The sequence below is a fragment of the Triticum urartu genome, chromosome 3A (genome assembly GCF_056163025.1).
Source record: "Triticum urartu cultivar PI428250 chromosome 3A, HENAU_Tu73, whole genome shotgun sequence".
Taxonomy (NCBI): Eukaryota; Viridiplantae; Streptophyta; class Magnoliopsida; order Poales; family Poaceae; genus Triticum; species Triticum urartu.
Window position 1 is genome coordinate 661,175,659 of NC_141875.1, and position 8,813 is coordinate 661,184,471.

At 44.1% G+C, this 8,813-nt stretch overlaps 1 pseudogene; it reads left to right on the forward strand.

Moving 5' to 3' along the window:
- The first annotated feature begins 282 nt into the window (after positions 1 to 282).
- Positions 283 to 1,572, forward strand: LOC125547136 (uncharacterized; annotated as a pseudogene).
- Positions 1,573 to 8,813: the final 7,241 nt, after the last annotated feature.

Sequence of the window (8,813 nt, forward strand, 5' to 3'; positions counted from 1 at the left end):
CCGCCGTCCATACCAAACTACGTCTCGACATGGCCGTCACCACGCCCGCGCTTCCGCCGTAGTTTTGGTCGTCGATCGGAGGAGGTTTGGCCGTGGCCGTCCTTGCCGGTGGCAGAGTCGGACACGACTGCCGGCGACGTACCACGGCGGCCGAGGCAGATTCCGACGAGAGCTCCAGAGCGGCCTGTAGCCGGCCGGCAACCACCCTGCTGCGTCGAGGTGATCATCGCGGCCTCTTCGCCACCACGATCGCAAGGTGTTCGACCTTTTGCCAACAAAGGTATGGACAGTGGAGACGAGTTTTTCTTCCATCACTTCCTTTGTTCATCGGACGATTCGTCGTCGAATGATGACGATCTTGTGGTGGCTGCACTGGTCGTTCATGACCATATTCAACGGCAGCTTCCTTGGTACAGGGGGTCAGTCCCTGGCCGTGCTCCCAACCTGAACCGCAACAGGGAGAGAGGCCACGCCCTGCTCTATGCAGATTACTTTGCCAACACCCCGCTCTTCAGGCCGAATAAATTTCGTCGCCGTTTTCGTATGGCAAGGCATGTGTTCAATCGTATCCGAGAGGGAGTGGTTGCTCATGACCCATACTTCGAGTGCAAGACGGATGCCCTTGGCAAGCTTGGATTCTCCTTCTATCAGAAATGCACCGCGGCCATCCGCATGCTTGCATATGGAATTCCAGGCGATCTGGTAGATGAGTATGTGCGTATGAGTGAGACAACATGTCTGATGTCAATGTACAAGTTTTGCCAGGCTGTGATCGAGGTCTTTGGGCCAGAGTATTTGAGGCAGCCAACTGCCGCTGATACAGAGAGATTGTTGGCGACCAACGCAGCTAGAGGATTTCCAGGTATGCTTAGCAGCATAGATTGTATGCACTGGGAGTGGAAGAACTGTCCATTTGCTTGGCAGGGCCAGTACAAGGGGCATGTTAACGGGTGCACTGTCATATTAGAAGCGGTGGCATCACAAGATCTTTGGATATGGCATTCTTTCTTCGGCATGGCAGGTTCTCACAATGATATCAACGTGCTGCAGCGTTCTCCAGTCTTCGCGAGGCTTGCAGAAGGCCACTCCCCACCTGTCAACTTTGAGATCAACGGCCACCATTACAACAAGGGATACTATCTAGCAGATGGTATATATCCTCAGTGGTCAACTTTTGTGAAGACAATCTCGAAACCCCAAGGTGAGAAGAGAAAGAGATTTGCCCAAATGCAAGAGAGTGTTAGAAAGGATGTGGAACGTGCTTTTGGTGTGCTTCAATCCCGGTGAGGTATCGTTCGAAACCCTGCACTGTCATGGGATGAAGGGAAGCTTTGGAAGGTGATGACTACTTGTGTGATCATGCACAACATGATCGTCGAGGACGAGCGGGATGAAAGTATCTTCGACCAAGGATTTGATTATCAAGGTGAAAATATTGAGCCCCTGCACCAAGACCCGGCCACATTTGAACAGTTTGCCCAATTCCACCGTGAGATGCGTGATTGGCACACTCATGTGAATCTTCAAAATGACTTGGTTGAGCACGTGTGGGATCACATTGGCAACCAATAGATGTATTTCTCTATTTTATGTTCAGTCAAGACAATTTCGATTTGGTTGTAAAACTATTTTATTAAAGACAATTTCAATTGGGTTGTAAAACTATTTTAATTTTCAGACAAATATTTGAGTTGGAAAGTAGTTTTAATGCAAATTTGGGCATTTCTTGGCCCTGACGGACAGGATGGGGTAAAAGCATGCGGCCGCGCGGACACGACCCCAAATCCCTACCCAAAGGGACAAAAATAGGACAAAACGAACATCCGTTTGGGTCGCGCGGTGGAGTTGGCCTAATGGTACTACCTTGATCTGATTGACGAGTGGGTGAGGTGAAGGTACAGTTGAATGGACAACCGAGGCAGGCGGGCAGGCACATGGGCCAGCAGCAGCTTTGTGGTTTAACTTGGAATCTTGGATGCGTGGCGAATCGGAGATGGCAACCCATCGTTTTTACTAGTCGTATGCTCCATGGTTTCTCTTCTTTGTTGTGTTTCCTGTCAGTCTCACACATAGTTTCTTTGTCACAGAATAAGTGTTACAACTCTATACTAACTCTAATACATAGTTGTATTAAAGTTAAGATAATTATTTTAGGACGAAGGGAGTAGTATTTAACTGCAATATTATCATGGTTTGTTGTCCCTTCAGAGACATCTAATCACGGTTTGTTCGATCAGAATAGAGGGTGCGCCCCACTAATAAGTTTGGACTCTGATAAATGTTATATGTGTGTGGCACGAATATAAGATAATTTTGAACGTTTTTTGTGACAAGTTTATTGACGCCAGAATGACAATTTTAGTTGTCAAATATGATAAAAAAATTGAAAGACAAGTTTTAGTTTTTTTTGGATTTGTTTGTTCTTCTCGGATGGCAATTTTAATTGTAAAAAAGTCAGGACCGGATTGCTTCGTGCCACACATGGGAGACACTTACCATTTGGAATAAGTTTATTTGTGCAGAAGATTTTGTAATCAAGGTCTGCCAACTTGCTATCGATGTGAAACCATAAGCACGCAGGCACTAGCTTAAGCTAACCCAGCTGTCATGCATGTCACTTAAGCCCGAGTATTATATCTTTCAGCCCGACACGCACACGTAAACTAAGCCCGAGTGAAGAGCAACAAGCCAATCAATCAGTGCCTAAGCTACGTGCATGTGGTGGCACGCTGGTCGACCGTCGACGCCGCCGACCGACCGAAAGGTGGGCGAAGGCTAGGGACAACGCTCTTGTTTTGCCATCGTTTCGTGTGAGATCACCACCACCCAACTATAGAGATCTTGGGAGCTCACACACGCCACCCCCCATTTGAGGTCAGTCAGACATGAATGCATCATCAGGTAAGGTAAGCAGCCTAGCAGCATCTCTGTGGAGTGTGCTGTAGCAGTTGCTTGCTCAGCTTCGTTTTCCAAGACCGAATCCATGAATCCCTCCATCCATCCATCGAAGTGTGTCAACCAGACCATGCACGACAGACGGACACGGGTGGCCTAGCTAGCAACGCTGGGCATGCAGCGCACCTGCACGGTCGTCCCGGAAAGTCCATGAGGCATGGGCTCCCTCCCCTCTCCTCTCCTCTCGCTTGCAAGTCACGGACATGACTCGTGTATGTATGCGCCACAAGGAAAACGATGTGACGAGGAGGCATAGCTTTGCATTCGGCCGGTGGACAAACAGACGTACGTACGGCACTGCGTCCGGCCGATCCTTGCACCAATTACAACCACTCTATCCGCTATCGGTTTCATCGCACAACAAGCAACGCCACGTTCTCTTAAAAAAAACAGGTTTGCTATTTCACATCTAAATGTGAAATAACTATCTCACATCTAACTTCCTAGCCATATATAGCATATTAAGATTCGTGATTTTTGCCTTCGCTTCTTCGTGTCTTGTTTTTTTAGGAGCTTCGTGTCTTTCTGTTTGTCAAGACGCGTGCGTAACAACTTTTTGTTGCCTAGGCCGCTTCGCGTTATAACTGCCAGCTTTGCTTTGCCTGGGCCGCTCCTATTGTGGAATTTTTTCCATCGATTTTTTGTGTGTGCCGGTCTCCTGTAGTCTTTAGAGCTGGTTGTCTTTTTTTTTGAGCCATTCGCGTGCTTGTGCTGTGGAAACAAGGCGTCATGTCTTTCCATTTATTTTTGCCTCGTCGTTTTACTTTTTTATTTTTATTTTTTGTTTCATTATTTGTTTTAAATTATGAAGTATTTTATACTCATGATCTTTTGTCTTTTATTTATATTTATATTTATTTATTCTTTTTTTTTTAATTTATGAATTTTCACTCAGCCATCTTTTCTCTTTAAATGTCATGCAAATCTTGATCAAGAGTTGTTTTCTCACACGGGTATCGTGTCACATCGTGGGTCTGGTGACTACTTGTCGGCCTTGCTCATCCAACTCAGTCACCCTAGTTTCTAATCGCCCCAGTTGCAAGGCAACCATGTACTCGCAACTTGGGGGGATGTAGTTTTGTAGTTGTCTCGGTTGCAAGTTCACCCTCGACTCGCAACTCGGGCCGTGTTGTTTTTTGTTCTTATTTCATAGTAGTTGCAATTAGACCCTCGACCCGCAACTAGGGGTTTCTGTCGGCCCAGTTGCAAGTCTACCCTCGACTCGCAACTCGGGAGGGTGTTGTTTTGTTTCAGCCCATTTGCAAGTCCACTCTTCACTTGCAACTCGAGGGATGTAGTTTCTAATCGCCCCAGTTGCAAGACAACCATGTACTCACAACTCGGGAGGGTGTAGTTTTGTAATTGCCCTAGTTGCAAGTCAACCCTCAACTCACAACTTGGGAGGGGGGGGTGTTGTTTATTGTTCTTGTTTCATAGTAGTTGCAATTAGACCCTCGACCAGCAACTAGGGGTTTATGTCGGCCTAGTTGCAAGTCCACCCTCGTCGCGCAACTCGGGCGGGTATTGTTTTGTTTTCACCACAGTTGCAAGTCCACCCCCGACTTGCAACTCGAGGGATGTAGTTTGCAATCGCCCCATTTGCAAGAAAACCATGTACTCACAACTCGGGAGGGTGTAGTTTTGTAGTTGCCCTAGTTGCAAGTCGACCCTCAACTCGCAACTCGGGGGTGTTGTTTTTTGTTCTTGTTTCATAGTAGTTGCAATTAGACCCTCGACCAGCAACTAGGGGTTTCTGTCGGCCTAGTTGCAAGTCCACCCTCGTCTCGCAACTCGGGAGGGTGTTGTTTTATTTTCACCACAGTTGCAAGTCCACCCCCGACTTGCAACTCGAGGGATGTAGTTTGCAATCGCCCCAGTTGCAAGTCCACCCCGACTTGCAACTCGAGGGATGTAGTTTGCAATTGCCCCAGTTGCAAGTCCACCGCCGTCTCGCAACTCGGGGAGGGTGTCTTTTGTTGTTTGTTTTCATCCCAATTGCAAGTCTACACCCGACTTGCAACTCGAGGGATGTAGTTTGTAATCACCCAAGTTGCAAGTCAATCGTGTACTCGCAACTTGGGAGGGTGTAGTTTTGTAGCCCTAGTTGCAAGTCCACCCTCGACTCGCAACTTGGGGGTGTTGTTTTTTGTTCTTGTTTCATAGTAGTTGCAATTAGACCTTCGACCTGCAACTAGGGGTTTCTGTTGGCCCAGTTGCAAGTCCACCCTCGACTCGCAACTCAGGAGGGTGTTGTTTTGTTTTCACCCCAGTTGCAAGTCCACCCCCGACTTGCAACTAGATATGTATTTTGTTTTTCATCCCAGTTGCAAATCCACGCTCGACACACAACTGGGCTTATAGTTTATTATTCTCCCAATTGCAAGCCCATCCTCGAATCGCAAATGATATTTTAGTTTTGTGTAGTTGTCCGAGTTGCAAGTCCTCCCTCAACTTGCAAGTAGGCTTGTAGTTTGTTTCGTCCCGATTGCACTTCCATCCTCTATTGGTTTTCTGGTTATTCTTTTGGTTTTTTCTATTTCTTTTTTTCTTCTTCTTTTGCTTCGCATTTTGTTTTAATTTTTTTTGAACATTTTCAAATATATGAAAAAAAATTCAATTCATGAAAATTTTGGAGCTTTGTGATTTATTTATTTTGAATTGGCGAACATTTTCTGAATCCACGAACAATTTTTAACACTTTTGGATGCACGATCAATTGTTCTATGTGTTTAAAAAATTATTTAGTGTATATTATAAAAATGTTTAACCATATATTTAAAAGGGTTCTACGTATATTAAAAAAGGTTAAGTTTGTATTTAAAAAATATTTAGTGTGTATTAAAAAATCTTAGGGAATATAATTTAAAAGGCTCATTGTATATAAAAAAGTTCACTGTATATTAAAAATGTATATTACCACAAATTCGTGAACATATTTCTGATTTTTTTAATCAAACTTTGTCTTTTACTGAAAATTAATGCATAAAATATAAAGAGTGGAACGGGAAAGCAAAAACCAAAGGGCAAAAAAAAATCATTTATAGCCTATTAGAAGCTAGCGATCAGAGACACGCCGCTAAAAAGTGGGCAATAAAACGCAAAAACTAACTAATCGATGGTAGAGCTAATTTATTTTCACTGATATACATCTGATCACTTGCTTTTCCTGGAAAAAAAATCTGATCCTTAGCTTCGAGTAGTGACACAACACAACTTATCAAGGTGCTTGCTGCTTCTCCCTACGTCGCCATCCGATCTAATATGATCTATTGATCTACCATGCACGCACAGGGAGAGACACATGTAGCAAGAAGGAATCTTCGGCTGGCTGATGCACAACGTAAAAAGCTAGCCTCACTACGAGCTGTCGGACGTATAGGCCGGCCCATCGAGGCGGACGTGAGCGCGAAACAAATCAAAATCGTAGACTTGTCTCAAAAAAAAATCAAAATCGTAGACAAATTAAAATCGAACAAATAAACAATAAAAAGGCGGCGATGACATCATACTTAGATGTGAGATATTATCTTACATCTAGATGTAATATAGACGACCCAAAAAAAAAAGCAACACCACGCACGCTCCTCTCCCTCTGACAGCAGCTTCAATTCAAAGTGCGGCCCTGCATAATTCTGTTCTTGGGAATTCTGTAATCTCACCAAGCGCGGAGACCCTACGAGGCTTATGCGTGATCATTCATTTCGGAAGTGCGACCCGAATCGCGCGCACAGCTACCGTCCAATGATCCGCAAACCACATCATGAAACTGCATGGACCGATGGACCTCTCTGATGGGGCCACGCGCGCATGCATGTGGATGTGGTGATGGTGCGTCAATCGACCAATGATGAAGATGGAACGCAGACACATGTCCGTCAATCTTACTTTGATCCAAAGTTAGCTAGTATATCTCCTACGGTAGCATTTCTCAGCTCCGATCTGCCTGCTGACCAACGTATCGGCGTCAGTGCTCCTTAACAGTGATGTTTTTTTCAAAAAAAAGAAAAAGAAACGCAGAGTGCATCTGAAAGCGACTCGAAATTTGAGTTCGTGAGAGCTTGAACATGGAAGTTTACATTGTCGTCGACGCAAGCTAACTAGGTGCCTTGTGGTACGACTATAAGCATTTCAGGTGCAGACATTGGCATGTGGCGGAGCCCATGCATGGATTCGAAGCTGCGAGCAACCAAGCGAAAAGGAATCAGTGGAGTGGAAGAAAGAGGAGCTAGCTACCTAGGCAGCCGACCTGCCTGCAAGATCCACCATCTCAAATTAATTCGCTGGTCACTAGCCACCTGTTCGGCTTATCTCGGAAGGGAGAATCTAAATCAAGTCAAGGAAGAAAATCCTCTACTCGATTCGGTCGATTGCGAGTGCGCCTGTTGCCTGCAAGCATCCGAGTAGCTTTGAAATTCCTTCCATCTTCTTATTTCGAAATAATTTAAATATATATTAAAAACACTGTACACAGTATTTTTCCAAAAAAATTATCATGCATTTCCTCACAAAAATATATATTAACCATGCATTAAATTTTTTAAAGGTGTATAGAAAAACGTTTTTAGTGTATATAAAAAATGTACAAAGTATATGAAAAGATTTAGATATCAAAACAAGTATATAAAAAATGTAATCATGTATTTGAAAAAAATTAAACATGCATAACAAAATGTACAAGGTGTATGAAAAAAATAGACATCCAAAAATATGTTTTCCAAGATGTTAATCATATATTAGAAAAATGAAAATCATGTAAAAATGCTTATATGTATATAAAAAATAGACATCCAAAAATATGTGTTTCAGAAGATAAACATGAAAACATGTATTTCTTAAAAATATTATTCCTCTATTAGAAAATTATGTGTAGGATAATGTTTTATGTATATAAAAACGTACAATGTGCATGGAAAAGATAAACATGAAAAATATTAATCATATATTTGAAAAATGTTAAACGTGTATAGTAATGTATACAAAAAATATAGACTTGTGTCAAAAAATATAGACGGTTAGCACCTCATCAAATTCGTGGATCTTTGGTCGGAATTACAAGCATTTATCCTGAATGCCCATACCACGGATGCCATTGTTTGGAAAAGAATGACCTGAGGCAAGTAAACCGTGTCCTCGGCATATTTGGCGCAGCTTGAAGACTCAAACACGAAAGCCTCGCTCATGAAACTGGCGGTTGGTAAAAATTGGACACCCCTAAAGCATAAATTCTTTGCTTGACCAGTCATAGAAGATTGTTTGTGGACCGCGGACCGGCTTCAAGGAAGTGATTGGCCAAGCTTTGCAAAAAGGAATCGGAGATAACGACACATCTTCTTTTCAAGTGTAGATACAAGACACATTTGGGTTGGCATTCAAGGATGGCTTGAGCTGTAACAAGTGAACATCGATGACTGGGGCAACTTCAACTCGGTGAAGGGTTGGTGGCACGCATGCATGTAGCAGTTTAGTGGCACTACCTCCCGACCGCCTCCATCTCTAGACGCAACCGGCGACGAAGACGTCGACACTAGCGAAGAGTGCCCGAAGATCAAAAGGAGGAGATCTGGGATTCTGGGCTGGAACCGGCCCGCGGTGGTGGTTCCTTGCAGGGGAGTACACACAACTTTCAGCACGGGGTACTGATCTGATCTAATGTACTACCTTGATCTGATTGATGAGCGGGTGAGGTGAAGGTACAGTTGAATGGACGACCGAGGCAGGCGGGCAGCAGCAGCTTGTGGTTTAACTTGGAATCTTGGATGCGTGGCGAACCGGAGATGGCAACCCATCATTTTTAGTAGTCGTATGCCCCATGGTTTCTCTTCTTTGTTGTGCTTCCTGCCAGTCTCACACATATATAG